The sequence below is a fragment of the Hevea brasiliensis genome, chromosome 17, assembly GCF_030052815.1.
Source record: "Hevea brasiliensis isolate MT/VB/25A 57/8 chromosome 17, ASM3005281v1, whole genome shotgun sequence".
Lineage (NCBI taxonomy): Eukaryota > Viridiplantae > Streptophyta > Magnoliopsida > Malpighiales > Euphorbiaceae > Hevea > Hevea brasiliensis.
Window position 1 is genome coordinate 31,425,185 of NC_079509.1, and position 25,032 is coordinate 31,450,216.

A 25,032-nucleotide genomic window follows, 5' to 3' on the forward strand; every position below is an offset into this window, starting at 1 on the left:
TGTCTCACTGGTAACAATCCTCTCTTGGAATCAAGCATGTTAAACCTCTTTAACACCTTTTCCAAGTATAGACTTTGGGATAAACCAATTATTCTTTTCGCTCTATCTCTATAGATGCGAATCCCAAGAATATAGGTTGCCTCCCCTAAGTCTTTCATGGAGAATGTATTTGACAACCATACCTTTATAGTCGTCAACATACCTGTATAATTACCCACAAACAAAATGTCATCCACATATAAGACAAGGAAAGTGATAGCACTGTCACTAACCTTCTTATATACACATGGCTCATCCTCATTTTTTTATAAAACCAAAAGATTTAATGGCTTCATCAAAATGGATGTTCCAACTCCTCGAAGCTTGTTTCAACCCATAAATGGATCGCTTTAGCTTGCATACCTTGGAACCATCTTGGGATTCAAATCCCTTAGGTTGTTCCATGAAATTGTTTTCTTCAATGTATCCATTGAGAAAAGTCATTTTGACATCCATCCGCCAAATCTCATAATCATAGTATGCATATTGCTAATAAAATCCTAATTGATTTAAGCATGGCAACAAAGTAGAAAGTCTCCTCATAGTCTATTCCATGCCTTTGGCAAAACCCTTTCGCTACTAGCCTTGCCTTATAGGTCTCTACCTTTCCATCAGAACCAATTTTCTTCTTGAAAACCCATTTGTTCCCTATAGGTATAATACCTTGGTGGGTCAACAAGATCCCAAACTTGATTCTTATACATGGAATCAATCTCGGATTTCATAGCATCAATCCATTTTGAAGAGTCTATATCCGATATAGCTTCTTCATAGGTAAGTGGATCATCTCCATGATCTACTTCTTCATGAGTAGACAACTCTTGTTCTTCTTCATGAAGAAAACCATATCTCACCGGTGGGTGAGATACCTGGTTGTTCTACGAGAGCAGATGTAGATGTTTCATCAATGGGTATAGGTTGACTAGATGGATCTATATCCATCCGATGCATTGGTTGGTCAGAATTCTCCAATTCTAACTCTATTTGCCTTCCAATGCCTCCTTCTTGAACAAACTGTTGTTCAAGAAATGTGTCATCTCTACTTATCACAACCTTTTGTGAAGTAGGCAAATAAAAATAATATCCAAAACTATCTTTTGGATATCCAACAAATCGACCTTTTACGATCCGGTCTCCAATTTATCGGTGTTCACTTTTGATATAAGTTTGGACAACCCCAAATCTTAACATGCTTAAGACTTGTTTTTCTTCCAGGCCATATCTCATATGGTGTGGAAGAATATGATTTTGATGGATTGCTATTCAGTATATATAAAGCTGTTTCTAATGCAAATCCCCTAAAGGATTTTGGCATATTAGTATAGCTCATCTTACTACGTACCATTTCCAATAGGGTACGATTTCTCCTTTCAGATACACCATTCAGCTGTGGCGTTCCTGGAGGAGTCAGCTGAGAAACAATGCCATGCTCTCTCAAGTATTCATCAAACTCAGTACTCAAATATTCACCTCCACGATCTGATCGAAGAGCTTTAATACTCTTTCCTGTTTGATTTTCTACTTCAGATTTAAATTCCTTAAACTTTTCAAAGGATTCATGTTTGTATTTCATCAAATACAAATACCCAAACCTTGATTTATCATCAGTAAAGGTAATAAAATAATGAAAGCCCCCTCTAGCCATTTCTTTAAACGGACCACATACATCACTATGTATTAGTTCCAAAATATTTTCAGCTCTTAGCCCTTGTCCAACAAAGGGTGATCTAGTCATTTTGCCTTGAAGGCAAGATTCACAAGTTGGAGTAGGCTCAGAGCCCAATGAGGATAGAATCCCCATTTTCTCTAATTTTGCAATCCTATCTTCTGCAACATGACATAACCTTAAGTGCCAAATATATTTTGAACTTGAGTTGGTTTTCACCATGGCATTGTATTCTTTTAGATTGCTATACTCTGGCCAGTGGAAACACTTTCTTACTGGCAATGGAAACACTTTCCTATTGGCCGTGGAAACACTTTCCTTTACCTTCATCAGCTTTAGTCTTCCTTTTCTATTTAGCTATTTTCTTAGAAGGACCAGGAATCTGAGGTTTCTTTTTCTTATTGCCCTTCTTCTTGTTGGACTTTCCAGCAGAAGAAGATGCAACCAAAGCTACCTCTTTTCCTTTATTGCCTGGCATATTCTTTTGGGCAATAACCAGCATGTTGAGTAAACCAGCTAAGGTGCATTCCTGTTGAGTCATATGGAAATTTGTCAAAAATTCCCAAAAGACTCAGGAAGGGACTGAAGGATCAAATCCGTCTATAGTTGGAAATCCATGTTAAAGTCAAGATGTTCCAACTGCTCAATCAGCCGAATCATCTTGTGGACATGATCCCCAACATTCTGTCCCTCAGACATCCTCATACGGAACAACTGTTTAGATATCTCATACCTAGCATTCCTACTGTGCTCACCATACAACTCTTGTAGGTGAAGGAGGATCTCACTAGCACTCTGCATGTTCTCATGTTGCTTCTGTAACTCATTACTCATGGAAGCAAGCATGTAACACTTAGCTCTCATATCATGCTCCTTCCACTTGTCCAAAGTATCATGTTCCTCTTGTGTGGCCTCTGGAGGTAAGGGACCAGGAACATTTGAATATAGAACATATCCTATATGTTCAAGGTTCAGGACAAGTTTCAAATTTCTTAGCCAATCAGACAGATTAGGTCCTGTCAACCTGTTGTGATCAAGTATGCTTGCAAGGATTTTGGATGGTGGTGGTTGTTTTGTGCTCATTTTTATCAGAAAATTAACTGCAGAAAATAACCAGATTAATTAGTAAATGTATCATATAATTAACCAAAATGATTATGGTCTTTTAATCAAATTGGTCCTCCCACTAACTTAGCGAATCCTACACTTCCAAAGTAGAAAACGGAAATCCTAGTTGGATGGATTTCTAGTGGGTGATTGAATTCTTATAATTCTATTGATCATCCTCAGGTACATCCATTATTGGAATTACAATAAACTATAAGTGAGCAACTCCTTGCCCATCACATCTCATGTGAGGTTCAATCCTTTACCTAGCCCCTAATGCTCAAAATCTCAGGTACATCCATTATTGACTTATTTTGCATTAGTTAAGTTGATCCCATTGAGCCAGTAATTATGCAAATAATTTTAATGTCCTCAGGTACATCCAATATTGGCCACTAAACCATTTACATATTTACAACATCTCATGCTTAACAATTATTCTTAAGAAAATCTCTTAAATAAATTGCATCTTATGCAACTATTTAAAATTTCTTAAAATAATTGCCCCAATGGAGGGCCTATGTTATAATTACTTTAATTATAGCATTTCCAACTTAATCATTTGTTTGGAAGATTTTATAGCCATCCTAATTACAATTAAGGTCTCACTTTGCACATTATCCATTTAGCATGCATATATCATATAATTGCATACATTCCCATACATCTCATGCATTCATGGATAAGCAGTAAATATGGTATGATCATGGACTTTCTAAGGGATTCAATTCTGAGCCACCAAGAATTGAATCAGGGCATTCCTAGGTGCATTTCATTCATTCATTTTACAAGAGTTGCTGAAGGAGTACATAATCAACACTTGATCTTGAATTCCTCCCACTGGTCCCACCAATGCTCTTGACCTCCTTGAACTTCTTGCAATCCAATATTACATAGTAATCCTTGGCATACCAAGGCGAATTTACAAGAACTTAAATAAATGAAATTACAACCCAAAAATATTACAAACTTAATAATACATGCCCAAAATAAATTAAAATAAATTAATTAATTTACAATCCCAAAGAAACATAAAAGAAATAAATCCAATCTCATTGGTCTTTTATAGTCCATGATCATCCATCATGCATATCACTATTTAACAATTAAATAAAACATACATACTTAAATTAAATTGAATATCTCATATTCAACTTAAAATTCCAGATTTGAATATGATTCAAATAAATTTAAAAATTCAGATTTGAATCTCATTCAAACAAATTTAAAAATTCAGATTTGAATCACATTCAAACAACTTCAAAAATTCAGATTTGAATCACATTCAAGCATTTTTTAAAAAATCAGATTTGAATCACATTCAAATATTTTTTAAAAAATCAGATCTGAATTTTATTGAATCAATTTTAAAAAATCAGATTTAAATATGATTCAAACAACTTTAAAAATTCAGATTTGAATCTCATTCAAACAACTTTTAAAATTCAGATTTGAATCACATTCAAACATTTTTTAAAATTCTGATTTGAATCATAATTTAATTGTGTGATTAAAACAACTAATTAAACACTTTAATTAGTCAAAGAATAGGCCTTAGATCATACAACAATTGCAGAATTAAAAGCCAAACCTTGAATCACCCATGGAACCATTGTTGCGCCACCAATGGTGGCTTCTCCATGTGTGACGCCACATCTCATGATCCAACCAGCAATGAATCTCTTGATCTCATGATCAAACACACAATTAAATTATATAATCAACAATCTAAATGGCAAATATAGTGGCTCGATACCAATTGAAGGAAGCGTGAAAAACACAAGATTATACCATTGAATTCAAAAATTTTCACCTAGGGTCACATGCACAATGCAAGATTTATTTTTATCTATTTAATTTCAATGATAAACAACATATTAAAACTCTTTTAATATGTTTTTGGATCTGTATTTGCCATTTAAGATTTTAAAATTAATCAGATTAATTTTAGAACACTAGATTAAATCAAGAACGATTACACTAACCTCTTGATGTGCTGCAGCGTGTCTACGCCTTTGAGATTCGTCTTCAGGACACCAGATGTTGTCCCTCTAGCTTGTCCACACCAAGAACACCTATGGCAGCCCTTGAACAGCTTCTAAAGCCTTTTCTATTAATTAGAAATTCAAGTTCTGCCTTTTAAGAGATTAGAGATGTAAACAGGACACTAGAAACAATTTCTAGTGTTCTTAATTCAAGAGATTGATGGCTAATCTCTTTGAATTGATGAGAGATGAAGAGAAATAGCTGGAGAGGCTCAAAGTGGCGTGACATATGAGAGGAGAGGCTGCTGGTTGTGTTTTCTTTTCATAACCCCACTTAAATAGCTAGGTTAACACATTAAACCCTAGCCACATGTCACCTTTTGATTAGCTCTAGGTTTAAGTGACCCAATCACATTGTGCCAAGTGTCAAACCTATATTTAATCTTGATTTTAATCATCTTACATGATTAAAAACATTTGGCAAGCTTATGTGTTATGCCATGTGTCACCATCTCATGGTGCCACATGTCACACTGCAAAATGACCAAAATGCCCCTGTGTCTTAATTTTGAGTTCTTAACCCAAAATAATTATTTTCTTCTTCTAATTAATTTATATCAAATATAAATTAATTAATTAATCTCTATTAATTAATTTCTCATCAATTAAATTCATATTTAAACACTTTAAATACAAATTTAATTTATACTACACATCCAATAATCTAGGGACTTTGCAATTTTATTGCAAACCAAATCTATTTAATTAATCAATTAAACTCTTTAATTAATTAATTAAATCATATTTAAATAGGTGATAACTTGTGTATGTGTGTGACTTACTAGGCTCATCACTAATTGGCAATGAGACATGATATCAACTCTTAATATCATCAGAACTCTTTCTTACCATAAATGATTTCTCTAAATCATTTTATGAACCTCATAGACCATGGTTAACACCTAGCATAGCATGCCATGGCCACCCAATTAGTAATAAGATTTACCTTAAATGAACCTATAATCATATGTTACCATGCACTAGAATCTCTCTGTTACAAAATCCCAACTCAAACTGGAGTCATGGTTTATGTCAAACTCCATTTGCTATGAATATTATGTTCTCTTTTAATTCCAGTTCTTGATTAAAAGATTTTTCTCATCAGAAACTCTTTTCTGAATAAATCTATCTGTCCTGGCCAGGAACTTGAAACATCAAGAACAATTAAATGAACATAGGATTTTAACTCTATTTACTTAGAGGAACAGATTCCATCTTGATCAACACCTACCTCCATATATAACTAGCGAGAGCCAACACATGCCCATATACCCATACATAGTACAAGTATGAAAGCAAGATCAAACTCAAACTACCTATATACAAGATAACGTGCTATCTCAAGTCTAAAGATTATATGCACTGATATGATTTATGACAAAACATTGACAAGAGTAAACTCCATGTGCTTGTCATAAGTGTCACTGGTTCGGCCTACTTATCATTTATAAGTGCCTATCATGTTTGTTATATGGCATGAGACTCACCATTCCATCTTATTTATATCTCATATAAATAACTTGGGAACAAACATGAATACAATCTTTCTGGATAAGTCATGTCCTTATTATGAAGTATCCTTGATTGTGAACCTATTTATGATACTTTGTGCTAGAAATATTGTCACTCATATTCTTAACAACTTAAGAATAATATTTCTAACAAAATATCAATGGACCTTTTCTATTACACATAAATATATTATGTAAACGGAAAAGTGGAAATGCCTTTTATTAATAAAATATATACAAGATACATACTAAATGATATGCTCTAGGGCATACTACTAACATTCCTCACATTCGTAATATTTCTTTGTTACATATGAATCAACTGTTCAAGTCTCTACTTCCATAACTCTTTTTATCTGTCAATGTTCTATAACTTACTTCCTTTTGTACTGAACTATAACCTTTCGATATTTTAACTTTTGAGTTTTAGATCCCTAAGTAGGATTTTCAAACTTATTTCTAACAATTAAATTCTGTCCTGGCATAACTATGCCAAAACAGATGCCGTTGGCAACTATTCTCATCTAGGTGTACTATCGGTTAGTACGTAGCTCTACACAATAATCTCAAGTTAGTACTGTAATCTGCAGCTTACAGTATAAACATCAAGAACATTGCATAGTTACTACGATACATCCCAATAGATCAAACTTTGTTATCTTTTATTCTTTTTGAATTCACTGATATTCGAATCTTATTCTGATTACAATATCCATTAGCAATTTCTAACAGTAACCTCCTTGCCCTTATCAAGAGCAATTCCATTACTGCATCTTACTTTTACGTCCTCTTGCCTTACATTAAGTAGGCTCACTAATTAGCTTTATAATTTATGGTGTGTTAGAAAATACTTTTCGCCGATAAACTCTTTCAAAACTAATTTCACTTATTATCACAATCCTTATCTTAAGGGCTAATCACTAATGCGTCAAAATTTATTCCTCTGTAAACGAATAACAACAGAACATATAGTTCTAACACTAATGTAAAAATATGAAAATTCCAGGTCAAACAATACATATATATATCTCAGTTGCTAATTGAGAAAGTACCAGCAATGATGTCAAAAGTCTCAGTCTCTTTTCTGTCGTATAGCGTATACTCGTTGAAGCATCACCCTGTTTTGGCTGATTCACAGTAGTCTGACTTCTAGGTGTACTACCCCTACCTCTACCTTTGCCTCTACTAACTGATGGTGAACTCTTTGGGGTAGAAACTTGGGTTGATCCCTTTGGTGTAGTAAATGATCCGTAACGACTGGATTTACACAATCCTTAGCAAAATGACCAGTCTCTCCACAATTAAAGCATGCTCCTACGGCTCTATAACATACCCCACTATGTGGTTTACCACAAGTTTCACAAAGTCGATCCGACAGCGCATTTACGGGTTTCGTTGAGTTGGTGATCGGATCGAGGTGGTTTCATCCAAAAGATCTATCTCTACCGGACTTCTTACTATCTCTGTCGATCCCCAAAGTTTTTCCTCTTTCAAAGAGGGACCACTAGAACTCTGCTCACGACTTTCCTCTTTTACGCCTTCTCCGATTTCTTTTTCTCAAGAGCCGCTTGATTCAATTCTTTCTAATTCTAGTGCTTGAGAAATAAGTTCAGAAGAAGTTGTTATGTTTGAATCCGACCACTTGTAATCTGATACTAGGCTTCAAGCCGGTTTCAAACCTCTTACATCTCTCCCTGCTGGTAGAAAGTAGACTTACTGCATAATGGCTTAGGCGGGAGAATTCCCTTTCATACTCAGCCACTGATCTGCCCCCCTGTTTCAAACTTAGGAATTCTTGCAGCTTCTGGTCTACATAAGCATCAGGGACATATTTTTGCCTGAATTCCCTGAGGAAGTCATTCCATGTTAGCACTGCAGGTTCTATCAGACTGTGGGGAATGGTTTTCCACCAATCATAAGCATCCCCCTGTAGCAAAGATACTGAGTACTCAAATCTGAGCTCCTCTGTGCAATGCAGTTTCTTGAATACCCTATCCATCCTTTCTAACCACTGTTCATCTTCTAGAGGATCTATCGTCCTTAAACTCAGAGCCCCATACTTCATCAATTTGTCATATTGTCTAGCGTAAGATCGTGGTTGTACCACCGATGTCCGTATTGGGACTTGAGTAGGCACATTACCATCCATTTGTTGGAACATTGCAGCCGTCTGTGGCGAATCGAGCAGAACTGCGCAGATCGCAGTGGTGCTCTTGAACCACCGACATTATGTAGGCATGGGGCATCCTTGCACCTCGACTCAATAGATTGATCGTGAACGATCACACTCATCCATAGTCAATGCGATGAATTTAGAACTCCTAAACCAAAAACACAATGAGATTTACTCCCCTTAGTTCATATTTATAATGTAAAGTAAAGTATGTATCAAACAATGATATTGAGCGGTTGTCTTGTGAAGAAAGAATTTTCAAATGACAGAAAATGTAATTTAAAAACTTTGCTCTGATACCACTAAAACATCTCACACCCCACCCCTCTGTAAGGCATAACATGATCCCGTAGTATACCTAATGAATTACTAACTCCGTCTACTGATAATCCATTAAATACACTACAAGGGATTTTAAAAACTTTTCTTACTTCTTTTACAGTGGTGAGCACTATTTACAGGTGTGAAAGACTTTGGTGAACTGAAGTGAAACAACTAACTCATTTGATTTATTTGGAATATCTGTAAAAATTTTGGCAAGGTGCCATTTGTATTTTGGACAAAACAGTTCTTCAGAAAACCTGTAAAAAGCACTTCAATATATTTTCAAATCTCAACTCCAACATTTTTATCAACACAACACATTTCTCAAGTCAAATCCACAGTGATTTTCAAAGACTAAGATACAAAGATATAACACAATTTTTACAAGCCAAATAACTCATAATTATTTTATAACTTTACTGTACAACTTAAATTTACAACTGCTCAAAACCAAGAACAAAATATACATACAGTGAATATACATTACAGTACAAAATGCCACATGTGGTATACTCACTATACCCAAAAATCTCTCGCTGGCGATACTAGCAGCCTAGCCTGCTGCCCTGTCTGTCTCTCTACTTGCGACAATAAAGCTATCACGAGACAATGTCTCGATGGTACAACATTAACCAAATACAAATTTTAAATCACAATTCATAAATCATATCAATAGTGGATACTTAAAACCATAGTTAAATTCAAGACAATAAATGTCAACAAGAATTTAAACTCCATTTGTTAATATCACAATAATTTTCAATAAGTCAGATCATGGTTGAATTCAATAGACAGTATATGTCAATAAGAGTTTAAATCAATTTCACAATCTCACAATACATAATAACACAATTCGATCAAATAACTGAAGAATACAGTGTTGCCAATCTATAACACAATTTAGGCCATGACACAATTTTTTCCATATATGCCGTGTTGTACACCATGACAAGACATACTCACCCCAATAATCGAAATCAATGAGGGAGGAAGCTAGCTATATAATGAGCACTCATCCACACTCACCTCAGATTGGGAAGTCAAAGAGGGAGGAACATAATCATACTCACCCCAGACTGATAAGTCAAAGAGGGAGGAATAATCACACTCACCCCATTAATGGAGGAGGAACATATTATCGATGTCATGCCAATTGTGAGTCAATACAATTCCATTCTTTTTATTCATATGTTCCTTAAGAATACAATATATTTACTATTTTATAATTTCATTCACAAAATGGCAACACAATTGTAATTCACTTCAATTTCCACAAAACCATTTCTGATGCTTTTCAATCAATAAGTATCCATCAAATACCATTCAAAAAATTTTTCACAGTTTCAAACCATTCATAATGTTTTTCAATCAATAAGTGTCCACCAAACACATTTCCACAATTTAAAACAATGATATGCAAATAGTCAATATTTATTTCCATTGAAAATAATTCAAAAGAAACAGCTTGTTGTGCACAAACCTCGATGATCGCCCCACGATCCGACTCAGTGTTTCCTTCCCTTTTCTCGAGTCTTTGGTAATCGAAACACAATTTGAATTGTTTCAGTACTTATTTAAACTGTCTCTATCGATGGTGTTTGGTAAATAATGCACTGAACTCAATTATTCACTTAATCACCTAATATACCGACCCTCATTGCGTTTTAGGTAAATTAGGTTTTAGTGTCGTTAATATGTCACATTCGATAGGGTTTTAGGTTTGGTATGTTTTACCAAAGTCATTTCCTTGCTTAGTGCACTTTAATGCAAATTGTTGGATTACGGGATACTGGTTTGACCTAGCCGGACGTCCTAGTTCCTCGGTTTTGGGTTTGGTCAAAACTACAAACTTGTAGATCTAGGTCTTATTGCACGCGGGGCAAAATTTCAGGTCAATCCGAGTTAATTAGACCAAGTTATGGTCATTATACTATTGCTGGTCAAATGGTACCAATTAGGTCAATTTTTGGTCAATTTGGTCAACTCTGGTTCGGCCAGTTTTTGGACCCGAACTTGTGCAAGTTGTTTGACTTGCTTATGGTCATTTCTGGGCTTTGGTGTCTTCATAAGACTTGTAGGTATGGATCTTAAATATTCTTGGTTAAACTTTCAGGTCAATTGGACCTGGTTTGAGTGAGTTATGGCCTAAACACTCACTGCTGCCCAATTGGTCATTTTTCAGGTCCTAATTGCACCTAATCCGAATTGGTCATTTTTAGGTCACCTTGCAAGCAGAATTTTGGCATGGTTTCTCAATGAAAGTTGGCACATTTTGTGCCTAGTTTCACCTCAAATTGGTCTCATACCAATTGACGTTACACATTTAAGGTTATAGGCTAAAATGTGTACTGCCCTCAATATGCTTTTCACACCCCATTCAAAACACATATTTACCTTGCAAAGTTTACTTCCATACCCTACCAAATCAGTTTTGGTACATTACCAAAAGCACTTTCTACTTTACATTAACATTATTTTGGGCAGATTCCAATCAGCCTCAACACACCAATATCATTCACAATTACAATTTCTAAGTACTATTACAAACACACCTAACCATTACAAATTTTACACACACTTTACAAGATCAATCTACATACATATCATCAATCCTTCTAGGTTAATATTCTGCATACATTTCCTTCAATATATACCATTACTCAAGTGTCCCCAAGCTGCCACAAACCATTCTTCAACATCAAAGTGCCGTCCATTTTACAATTTCCCATCCAAGTGCATAAATCATCACATAAACATGAAATAATTCACTAGGTTACTAATTCATCATGATCAACACCATTTCTCATCAATTATATGCACAAATATCTCTTCAAAAACGTGACTCATGGCTGTCCAAAATGAAAACAACAATAACCCTTCAAACTCAAAATTTTCTTTCACCAAACTAACACCCATAACATGAACATAAACTTTAACAAAGAAATTCTCAAAAATGCAAACTTACCTTTAATTGTAACTTGCTAAACCTTCATCAAACTTCTCAAAATTAGTATCAATATCTTCCTTGTGATGTGTAGACAAAGTTTAATGAAGAACACTAAGAGGTTGGAGTTGAAAATGGAGACTTAAGAAAGCTTGCATGAAAAATGGCTATGGAGTTTCCTTCACTCTTCAATTCGGCAATTTGAATGCAAATGAGGAAGATGACTTATTCAGCTGCATTTTAAGTGTACACATGTCCCACTATGTATTTAATTAATCCCCTTAGTGGTCCACTTAGTCACTTAATCATATAATAAAGTAATTATTCATTTATTCCACATTTAACCCATAATTTCCACTATTTATTTTAGGTACCACCAATTTAATTTTTCATTTTATTTTCTAAGTGTAATACTATTTATTTTTAATGGACATTTAGGTCAAAAGACACTTCAGGATGTCAAATGACCATAATGCCCCTGTTCGGGTGGCATTCCTGATTTTTCGGTATTACCGGGTTTTGTCTGTTTTTCGATTTCTCACTTTTCTTTGTACTAATTATTTAATTTTTCTTTGATATTTCTAATGATATTTATTCTTCAACAAGGGTCTATTTATGTCCCAAAAATGTTTTCCAGGGTTCCCCGCAGTCCAAGGCTAGTCAACGGTCCACGCCGTGACTTCCCGGTGCGGTCACCCATCGCTAGGGTTCTTGGCTCGCTTAACTTAGTCACATTTCTTTGCTATTATTTTTCCTTTGTTTTTCTTGTATTTTCTCTTCTTGTATTTCATTATTTTATGTCTCCTCATTCATATTGAAGTGTAGTTCTAGGCTTCCTAGCCGTCCGGACAGCACTGGTCACCGGAGCAGTAGAACGCACTACCGAACTTAGGGGTGTTACAGCGGCGAGAGGGGAGTCGGCGGAATGAGAGGTGGTATTTGGCTTGGGGGTGGTGGCGGTGATTGAGGTGGTGGCGATTGTGGTAATGGTGGAGTTTGTGGTATGTGATCGAGGTAGTGGCGACTGGGTCAAGTTAGGGTTTGTGGGCAATGAAGATGGAGTACCCATTTTAGGTCGAAATTTGCTGAGTTTGGGTTTGTGGGAAGACCACATTTTCGTTCTTACCATTTTAATGAAAGGAAAGAAACTGTTCGACTTCCTGTAAAGATTGCCGGAAGAAATGGCGTGGGAAAAGAAGTTGACGAGGTTTATCGGGAGTGTTGGCGGAGGCTTTTGGAAAATTGGCAGACATCTTGGGCTATTTTAAATTGTGGGGCAGACCTGTTGTAAGATGGGCCATGCTTGGGGTTAAGCATAAGGTTCAGCAGAATTTGCTTAAGACTCTGCTTGACAAGCAATGTCATCAGCAAGTTTCGGTAGGTTTTGGGAAAAATTGTGGTTTTGTTTGCCAAAAATAGTCCAAAAGCTATGGAATGCTATCATGACCCTCAGCAATTACCAAATACACACAAACACCATAAAATTGAGGGATTTAAGTTCATCATCTCTTAGCACTCATCAAACACAATATATTCATTTAGCTTATGCAAGCATTTTTCAATTTAGGCACCAATTGTGACTATCTTTTTGCACATTCAATGAAATGGTCTCCTTTCTAAACTTATACCAAAAGCATATTTTCAGCAGCATTTTAGACAAGTTCCAAGCATTCAAGAATTGCAGAAAAGACATAGAAATTGACCTTTTTAGCAGCATGAACAGTAGCATGAACAGTAGCAAAAATCTGCAGACTGCAAAAACTAGCAGTAACTCAAACAAAAACATGCAAATTCTAACAGACTACAAAAACTATATATACACTAAAAGGTAAAACTTAACAAACACTATTTTTGCACTTCAATAAAGCTCACATCAGTCCTAAATATCAAAATTGATCCTCATTCAAGTTGCATTTCATAGAATTTACACAAAACACAAAATCAAACATGTGCTATCAAGTATATTGCAATATCAGCAATTTAGCACAAGTTTAAAGGTGTTATTGTTCACAGGCACTGGATAAAGTGCAGAATTTTGCTTATACTTGCTTCCATTCAATTCTTTGTTTTTGCCACAAGTGTAAACTTGCCCAATCTTCATGAATGGCCTACAAAAGATAAACAAATGTCACTTTTGAGATTAATGAGGGTTAAAACTGAAAGTGAAATGAAATGGGAAATTAATGAACTATAAAAGGATACGCTTGGGTTGCCTCCCAAGAAGCGCTTGTTTAGGGTCTTAAGCTTGACCTTCCACTCCAATTCTAAGCATCCCTGATTGGGGAACTAAGCCATGAAACCTCTACAACCCTTTGCATGGGTTCTCCAACAATATAATGCTTTAATCTCTGCCCATTAACTTTGAAAGTCCCTGAGGTTTCATTGCCTATCTCAACAGCTCCATAGGAGTATACCTTTATAACAGTGTAGGGTCCTGACCATCTTGACTTTAATTTTCCCGGAAATAACCTTAACCTAGAGTTGTATAGAAGAACAACATCACCTTCCTGAAATTCTTTCCTCCTAATATGCTTATCATGCCATCTCTTAGTTCTTTCCTTACAAAGCTTGGCATTTTCATAAGCATCCAGTCTAAGTTCCTCAAGTTCATTTAGTTGCAGCATTCTTTTTTCTCCTACAGTTTTTAAGTCAAAGTTCAGTGTTCTTATGGCCCAATATGCTCTATGCTCCAACTCCAAAGGTAAATGACAAGCTTTCCCATAAATCAATCTAAATGGGGTAGTTCCAATAGGAGTTTTAAAAGCTGTTCTATAGGCCCAAAGAGCATCATCTAACTTTAGTGACCAATCTTTCCTTGAACTATTCACTGTTTTTTCAAGAATTCTTTTCAGCTCTCTATTGGAGATCTCCACTTGACCACTAGTTTGTGGATGGTAGGGTGTTGCAACCTTATGCTTCACTCCATATTTTTGCAATAATCTTTCAAATTGATGGTTGCAAAAATGAGAACCTCCATCACTTATAATGGCACGTGGAGTTCCAAATCTTGTAAAAATGAACTTTTTAAGGAATCTAATCACAACTCTTACATCATTAGTTGGAGATGGTATAGCTTCAACCCATTTGCTCACATAATCTACTCCAACTAAAATGTATTTGTGTCCCAAGGACGATGGAAAAGGTCCCATGAAATCAATGCCCCACACATCAAATAATTCCACTTCCAATATATTTTGGAGGGGCATTTCATCTCTCTTTGAGATATTACCCATCCTTTGACACCTATCACATGCATTTACAAACTTCCTCACATCCTTAAACATGTGTGGCCAAAAGAACCCTGCTTGAAGAACTTTTTCTGCAGTCTTTGTCGCACTCATGTGACCCCCATAAAGTGAAGAATGGCAATATTTGATAACATTCCCTATCTCCTCATCAGCTAAACATCTTCTAATCAGCCCATCTCCACATTTCTTGAACAAAAATGGCTCCTCCCAATCATAATCCTTCACATCAAAAAGAAATTTCTTCTTTTGCTGCCATGTTAGATCAGGTGGAAGGATTCCACACACTAGATAGTTCACAAAATCTGCATACCAAGGGGTTTTTGCATTCATGATTACTAACAGTTGCTCATCAGGAAAATAATCATCTATTGGGGGTTCTTTTCCCAGATTGTCTCCTTGTTCTTGCCTCAATCTAGATAGATGATCCGCTACCACATTTTCTACTCCTTTCTTATCTTTAATTTCCAAGTCAAACTCTTGAAGGAGTAATACCCACCTTATCAATCTAGGTTTAGCCTCTTTTTTCTGAAGGAGATACTTGATAGCTGCGTGATCCGTGTATACTATGACCTTAGACCCCACAAGATAGGACCTGAATTTATCTACTGCAAATACTACTGCCAAAAACTCTTTCTCTGTAGTAGAGTAATTTATTTGAGCATCATCTAATGTCCTACTTGCATAGTATATTGCATACACTTTCTTATCTTTCCTTTGTCCCAAAACAGCCCCAATGGCATAATCACTAGCATCGCACATTAACTCAAAATGTAATGACCAATCGGGTGGCTGCATAATAGGGGCAGATATCAAAGCTTCCTTTATCCTGCAAAAAGCATTCATACAATTAGTATCAAAATTAAATTCCACATCTTTACTCAATAAATTGGTAAGAGGTTTAGAAATCTTAGAGAAATCCTTGATGAATCTCTTGTAAAATCCAGCATGCCCCAAGAAACTCCTCACTCCCTTCACAGATGTTGGGGGTGGTATTTTCTCAATAATTTCTACCTTTGATTTATCCACCTCAATACCCCTGTTTGACACAAGATGTCCCAAAACAATTCCTTCTTGTACCATAAAATGGCACTTTTCCCAATTCAAAACTAAATTGAACTCTTCACATCTCTGCAAAACCTTAGACAAGTTAGATAAGCATTCATCAAAAGATTTACCATACACAGAAAAATCATCCATGAACACTTCCATAATACCCTCAATCATGTCAGAAAATATGGACATCATACATCGTTGAAATGTAGCAGGGGCATTACATAGTCCAAATGGCATCCTTCGATATGCAAAGGAACCATAAGGACATGTGAAGGTAGTTTTATCCTGGTCATCTGGGTGAATAGGGATCTGAAAGAACCCTGAATAGCCATCCAAATAGCAAAAATAAGAATGATGAGCTAGTCTCTTAAGCATTTGATCTATAAATGGTAATGGAAAATGGTCCTTTCTGGTTGCCTTATTCAATTTCCTATAGTCTATACACATTCTCCATCCGATTCTGTTCTTGTAGGTATTAGTTCATCATTTTCATTTTTCACCACCGTGATGCCCCCTTTCTTAGGTACAACATGAATGGACTTACCCAATTCTTTGTAAACAGTGGTAAATAATACCTGCATCAAGCAATTTCAAGATCTCCTTTTTCACAACCTCTTTCATATTTGGATTCAATCTCCTTTGTGATTCTGGAGAGGCTTTATGGTCATTTTCCAACAAAATTCTATGCATGCACACAGAAGGATGTATTCCTTCAATATCATCAATGGTATAACCAATTATCCTTTTATGCTTCCTAAGAACTCTCAATAATTTTTCAACCTCACAATCAGTCAATTTAGCATTAACAATCACAGGATATGTAGAATTTTGACCTAGAAAAGCATACCTGAGATTTGTTGGAAGAGGTTTCAACTCTACCTTAGGTGCTTCACCTTTTTCAAACTTTGATGATGAAGTTGTATCTTGCTTTAAGTTCCCAATCTTTTCAATATCAGCCATAGGCAATGGTGGATTTCCTTCCAAAATTGTAGCATATTCTGCAGCTTCCTCAATCTCATCCCCTTTTTTGATGTTATGAACCAAACAAGCTTCTAAGGGATCTTTAGGATGTTGCTTTTTAAGCACTTCTTTAACCTCTTCATCTATCACATCAACTCTCAAGCATGAGTTTGAATCATCTTTCTTTTTCATTGCTTGAAACAAATTAAATTCAACTTTCTCTTCCCAACTTCTAATGTAAGCCTCCCATTTTTACATCAATCACAGCTCCAAAGAGAGCAAGGAAAGGTCTACCAAGAATAATAGGAATATGTACATCCTCCTCCATCTCTAATACCACAAAATCCACTGATATGAAAAATTTCCCAACTTTCAGAGGAACATTCTCAACTACCCCAATTGGAAATTTAATAGACCTATCTGCTAACTGTAGTGATATGGTAGTAGGCTTCATTTCTCCAATCTTCATTTTCTCATAGATAGATAATGGCATCAGACTAACACTGGCTCCAAGATCGCATAAAGCCTTATCTATACTGATATCCCCAATGTGACATGGTATGGAGAAACTCCCAGGATCTTTCAGTTTGGGTGGAAGCTTATTTTGCAAAATAGCACTGCTTTCTTCCGTGAGAGCTACAGTATCAAATTCCTCCAATTTCTTCTTGTTAGATAAAATTTCCTTCAAAAATTTGGCATATGAAGGCATTTGTGCTAAGGCATCAGTGAAAGGAATAGTCACATGCAAAGACTTCAATACCTCCAAAAACTTCCCAAATTGTTTATCCAATTTTGCTTTCTGAAACCTTTGTGGGAATGGTAAGGGTGGCATGTAGGCTTTAGGTGCAACATATTTAAGTTCTTCCTCTTCGCTCTCCCTCTCCTTACTTCCTTTTTCTTCCACTGAATTTTTTTTCTCAGTTTCAATTCTAACTTCAGCTTCAGTTTGTTCATCTCCTTCTCTGCTTTTCTTTTCTTCAACTTCCTCTTCAATCTTTTTATCTCCATTCTCCAATATTTTTCCACTTCTCAATGTAATAGCCTTGCAATGCTCCCTTGAATTTTCTGGTTGGCTAGGAAGCTTCCCAAATGCTTTGTTACTTGAAGAGCTAGCTTGTTGAGCTATTTGATTCTCTAACATATTGTTGTGTGTTGCCATTTGATCCACTTTAGATGCTAATTGAGAAATCATTTCTTGTTGACTTTGATGGCTCACAAGTAGAGTTTCAATCATAGATTCCAATCTAGCTGTCTTGTCTAGTTGTGCTTGTTGTGGTAGAGGTGGAGCAGGTGCATTTTGAGGTTTAGAAATTCCAGGAGGAGGGCCTCTATTCTACTGAAAATTCTGATTTTGTTGATATCCAGAAGGTTGCTGAAAATTCTAATTTTGCCCTTGTCTACTTCCCCAAGAGAAATTTGGGTGGTTTCTCCATGCTAGATCATAAGTTGCAGAAAATGAGTTACCACCTGGTCTTTGATTGTAGTTCCCCACATAATCCACTTGCTCACTTGAAAAATCTTGATTTAGTGTAGAAAAATCTGCTGCACAATTGACATTTGCAGCTCCAACTTCTACTGAATTACTAGAACCTCTGGCTGAAGAATCTACTTTCATGCTTAGCTTGTCCATTTTCCTTGTCAAAGCATCAAACTTAGCATTAATCATATTCATGGCATCAAGCTCAAACATACCAGCTGGTTTCTTGATCTCATTCCTCTCACAACTCCATTGGTAGTTGTTATAAGCAATTTTATCAAGAGCAGAAAAAGCTTCATCTTCAGATTTCTCCATAAGGTCACCTCCAGAAGATGCATCAATTGTACTCCTAATGGCTGGTGAAACTCCATTGTAAAAGTGTTGAACAAGCATCCACTTAGGAATCCCATGATGTGGACATCTCCTTTGCAAATCCTTGTACCTTTCCCATGCTTCATACAAGCTCTCATCATCTCTAGGTTTGAAAGAAGTCAGCTCATTTCTCAGCTTAGCTGTCTTGCTTGGTGGAAAATATTGAGCTAAAAATGCTTGAGAAAGTTCATCCCATGTCGTGATAGAACCCGGTGGCAAAGAATGTAACCACTCTCTAGCTCGGTCCTTCAGAGAAAAAGGAAATAATCTGAGTCGAATTGCATTATCAGAAACTCCATTTATCTTCAACATATCGCTGATCTCAAGAAAGTGTGCTAGATGCACATGTGGACTTTCACTTGGATTTCCTCCAAAATGTGCTTGTTGTACCATTTGACAAAGTGCAGGCTTCAGTTCAAAATTATTAGCTTTTACTCTTGGTCTTGTAATACTTGGCATGAAATCTCCAATGTTAGGATAGGCATGATCTTTCACAGAGCGGTTGTTATTGTTGTTGTTGTTGTTGGCCATTTCTTCTTGTAGTTCCTCTTGCTCTTGTGCTCTTTCTTGTTGTTGTTGAGCTTTAATTTCAGCTTTTCTTCTCTTAGATTCTGCTCTTAAAGCTTTTGCTGTCTTCTCTATTTCTGGGTCAAAGAATAAATTGATTTCTTCACTTTTTGTCCTTCTCATAAAATAAAGCACCTGAAAAACAAAAATAAACAAATTCTCAAAGTAAAATGCCCAAATTAACCAAACAAACAATTGTTCAATATCAAACAAAAATCAAATCCCCGACAACGGCGCCAAAAACTTGATGTACGAAATCCGCAAGTATACGGGTCGTCTCAAGTAATAAAGTGATGAATCAAGTATCGTTCCCACGAGGATTTGCTGTTTGATTACCAAACTATGAATGAAGCGATTATTTAGGCTAATGATTAATGAATAAATGGTAAATGTAAATGAGCAAGGTAAATTGATTAATCTAATTGAAATGGGTAAAGAGCAAACAAATAAATTCTAATTCTAGTTCGCAATTAAACTAAAATTAACAATGGGTAATTTAAACGAAAGTCTAATTATGGTAAAAGTGATTCCAGAGTTGGGGGTTTATGCATAAATTAATTGGGATTTGTCTTGGGCATTCCAATTTTAAGGGAAAAATAGAGTTTGAAGGAAATTGATTCTAAATCCTTTTGAGATCTTTTTCAAGCAAATCAAAGTGTATTCTAAAGTAACCAAACCTACTTTCGTATGTATTTGATTACTTTAAAACCCATTAAGTTTTGTAACCAATAATTAATTCCTCTTAAAGTCCTAGTTTATTTCTAAATCTAGGTGATTTTAAGTTCCAATCCATGATTACCCATCAATGACTTTCACCTTTCGGTCCTTCAATCAAAGATTAACACAATACCCAATGGGTACCAACATTAGGCAAGTAAATCAAGCACACAAGGAAGGAATCAAAACTCATATTCATATAAAATAAGGAAATACCCAGTCTAAATCCACAAATTAATCTAAGATATATTTCCCAACTCTGAAATCTAAAGAAATTACTCACTCATAATGGTATTTACAAGAAATATAGATGGAAGAATATAGAAAAACATGATAAAAGGACTGAAATGGGAAAACCCAGGTGGAAGAACCAAGGTCTCTGGTTTCTGGAGCTCCAAACTCGTGCAGCAGCTCCTCTTCCTAGAGAGAATGGCGTCTTCTCTCCCTCTTTCTATATAATTTTCTTTCCTTTTTGTTTTTCCTCCCCTTCCACTTATGGCAAAAATAAGGAAATGATGAATTTATATGGTCCCTAAAAGTTGCCCTAAAAGTAAATAAAAGACAAGGAGTGGATAGGAAATGAGGTGTAAAATTATCCAAGTCAGCAGCACTATTCACGTTCTGGGCATTCTGCTTAGGGTTCGGCTTAACCCTAAGCAGCTTCTTAGCAAATTTTAGCCTTTGGTCGCACTGTCTACTTAAGGTTAAGCAGACCTTCAGCAAATCTCGGCAGACTTAGAGTAAAATAGACTTTTCTGCTCATGCTTGACCTGTGCTGCACCTTAAGCACTGCCGCTTTATCCTAAGCATGACCTTAAGCAGAGTCTCAAGCAAATTTCGGCTAGTTTGCTCTTTCAAGGCTTGATTTCTTCAACTTTCCTCCATGCTTAAAGAACTTCAAATCTCTTCAAATTATTTCCTATTACACTCATTGATCTTCGATTTGCCACAAAATCCTATCAAAACAACAAAAATTACGAAAATCAAATATAAAGTATCTAAAATTAACAAATAAGATAAAATAAAGCTAAAAAAATAAAATATACTAAAATATGAGGGCAAAATGGATGCAAAACTATCCTAAAATGCCTATATGAAATGAGTATAACATGTTGATTATGTACTCCTTCAGCAACTCTTGTAAAATGAATGAATGAATGAAATGCACCTAGGAATGCCCTGATTGAATTCTTAGTGGCTCAGAATTGAATCCCTTAGAAAGTCCATGATCATACCATATTTATTGCTTATCCATGAATGCATGAGATGTATGGGAATGTATGCTATTATATGATATATGCATGCTAATTGGATAATGTGCAAAGTGAGACCTTAATAGTAATTAGAATGACCATAAAATCTTCCAAACAAACGATTAAGTTGGAAATGCTATAATTAAAGTAATTATAACATAGGCCCTCCATTGGGGCAATTATTTTAAGAAATTTTAAATAGTTGCATAAGATGCAATTAATTTAAGAGATTTTCTTAAGAATAATTGTTAAGCATGAGATGTTGTAAATGTGTAAATGGTTTAGTGGCCAATATTAGATGTACCTGAGGACATTAAAATTATTTGCATAATTACTGGCTCAATGGGATCAACTTAACTAATGCAAGATAAGTCAATAATGGATGTACCAGAGATTTTGAGCATTAGGGGCTAGGTAAAGGATTGAACCTCACATGAGATGTGATGGGCAAGGAGTTGCTCACTTATAGTTTATTGTAATTCCAATAATGGATGTACCTGAGGATAATCAATAGAATTATAAGAATTTAATCACCCACTAGAAATCCATCCAACTAGGATTTCTGTTTTCTACTTTGGAAGTGTAGGATTCACTAAGTTAGTGGGAGGACCAATTTGATTAAAAGACCATAATCATTTTGGTTAATTACATGATACATTTACTAATTAATCTGGTTATTTCTGTAATTAATTTTCTGATAATAATGAGCACAGAACAACCACCACCATCCAATATCCTTGCAAGCATACTTGATCGCAATAGGTTGACAGGACCTAATCTCTCTGATTGGCTAAGAAATTTGAAACTTGTCTTGAACCTTGAACATATAGGATATGTTCTAGATTCAAATGTTAGTGGTCCATTAACTCCAGAGGCCACACAAGAGGAACATGAAACAATGAAAAAGAGGAAGGAGCAGGATAAGAGAGCTAACTCATACAAGCTTGCTTCAATGATTAATGAGTTCTGAGCGACATGAAAACATGCAGAGTGTGAGTGAGATCCTCCTTCACCTACAAGAGTTGTATGGTGAGCATAGCAGGAATGCTAGGTATGAGATATCTAGACAACTATTCCGCATGAGGGACAGAATGTTGGGGATCATGTCCACAAGATGATTCGGCTGATTAAGTAGTTGGAACATCTTGACTTCAACATGGATTTCCAACTACAGACGGATTTGATCCTTTAGTCCCTTCCTGAGTCTTTTGGGAATTTTGTGACAAATTTTCATATGACTAAACAGGAATGCACCTTAGCTGGTTTACTCAACATGCTGGTTATTGCCCAAAAGAATATGCCGGGCAATAAAGGAAAAGAGTTAGCTTTGATTGCATCTTCTTCTACTGGAAAGTCCAACAAGAAGAAGGGCAATAAGAAAAACAAACCTCAGATTCCTGGTCCTTCCAAGAAGATAGCCAAACAGAAAAAAAACAAAGATCAAAGTTGACAAAGGTAAAGGAAAGTGTTTCCACTACCAGCAGGAAAGTGTTTCCACTGCCAGCAGGAAAGTGTTTTCACTGTCCAGAGTATAGCAATCTAAAAGAATGTAATGCCATGATGAAAATCAACTCAAAATTCAAAATATATTTGGCACTTAAGATTAGGTTATGTTGCAGAAGATAGGATTGCAAAATTGGAGAAAATGGGGATTTTATCCTCATTGGGCTCTGAGCCTACTCCAACTTGTGAATCTTGCCTTCAGGGCAAAATGACTAGATCACCCTTTGTTGGACAAGGGCTAAGAGCTGAAAATATTTTGGAGCTAATACATAGTGATGTATGTGGTCCATTTAAAGAAATGGCTAGAGGGGGTTTTCATTATTTTATTACCCTTACTGATGATAAATCAAGGTTTGGGTATTTATATTTTATGAAATACAAACATGAATCTTTTGAAAAGTTCAAAGAATTTAAATCTGAAGTAGAAAATCAAACAGGAAAGAATATTAAAGCTCTTCGATCAGATCGTGGAGGTGAATATTTGAGTACTGAATTTGATGAATACTTGAGAGAGCATGGCATTGTTTCTCAGCTGACTCCTCCAGGAACGCCACAGCTGAATGGTGTATCTGAAAGGAGAAATCGCACCCTATTGGATATGGTACGTAGTATGATAAGCTATACTGATATGCCAATCTTCTTTTGGGGATTTGCATTAGAATCAGCGTTGTATATTCTGAATAGGATTCCATCAAAATCAGTTTCTTCCACACCTTATGAGATATGGCATGGAAGAAAACTAAGTCTTAAGCATGTTAAGATTTGGGGTTGTCCAGCTTATATCAAAAAGCTGAACACTGATAAATTGGAGACCAGATCAGAAAAAGGTCGATTTGTTGGATATCCAAAAGATAGTTTTTGATATTATTTTTATTTTCCTACTTCACAAAAGGTTGTGATAAGTAGAGATGGCACATTTCTTGAACAACAGTTTGTTCAAGAAAGAGGCAAAGGAAGGCAAATAGAGTTAGAATTGGAGAATTCTGACCAACCAACAGATCAGATGAATATAGATCCATCTAGTCAACCAATACCCATTGATGAAACATCTACAGCTGTTCCTCGTAGAACAACCAGGGTATCTCACCCACCAGTGAGATATGGTTTTCTTCATGAAGAAGAACAAGAGTTGTCTACTCATGAAGAAGTAGATCATGGAGATGATCCACTTACCTATGAAGAAGCTATATCAGATATAGACTCTTCAAAATGGATTGATGCTATGAAATCCAAGATTGATTCCATGTATAAGAATCAAGTTTGGGATCTTGTTGACCCACCTGAAGGTATTATACCTATAGGGAACAAATGGGTTTTTAAGAAGAAAATTGGTTCTGATGGAAAGGTAGAGACCTATAAGGCAAGGCTAGTAGCGAAAGGGTTTCGCCAAAGGCAAGGAATCGACTATGAGGAGACTTTCTACTTTGTTGCCATGCTTAAATCAATTAGGATTTTATTAGCAATAGTGCATACTATAATTATGAGATTTGGCGGATGGATGTCAAAGCGACTTTCTCAATGGATACATTGAAGAAAACATTTTCATGGAACAATCTAGGGAATTTGAATCCCAAGATGGTTCCAAGGTATGCAAGCTAAAGCGATCCATTTATGGGTTGAAACAAGCTTCGAGAAGTTGGAACATCCGTTTTGATGAAGCCATTAAATCCTTTGGTTTTATCAAAAATGAGGATGAACCATGTGTATATAAGAAGGTTAGTAACAGTGCTATCACTTTCCTTGTCTTATATGTGGATGACATACTATTGATGGGTAATGACACAGGTATGTTGACGACTATAAAGGTATGGTTATCAAATACATTCTCCATGAAAGACTTAGGGGAGGCAACCTATATTCTTGGAATTCGCATCTATAGAGATAGAGCGAAAAGAATAATTGGTTGATCCCAAAGTCTATACTTGGAAAAGGTGTTAAAGAGGTTTAACATGCTTGATTCCAAGAGAGGATTGTTACCAGTGAGACATGGTATCCATCTTTCTAAAGAGATGTCTCCAAAGACACCTGAAGAAAGAGATAAGATGGCCAGGATTCCATATGCTTCGGCTATTG

At 35.8% G+C, this 25,032-nt stretch overlaps 1 non-coding gene across 1 annotated transcript; it reads left to right on the top strand.

Moving 5' to 3' along the window:
* The first annotated feature begins 18,950 nt into the window (after window positions 1-18,950).
* LOC131175766 (small nucleolar RNA R71) lies at window positions 18,951-19,057 on the top strand. Its single transcript, XR_009145956.1, has one exon. It is a non-coding gene; the product is annotated as a small nucleolar RNA R71 (small nucleolar RNA).
* The last annotated feature ends 5,975 nt before the right edge of the window (window positions 19,058-25,032 follow it).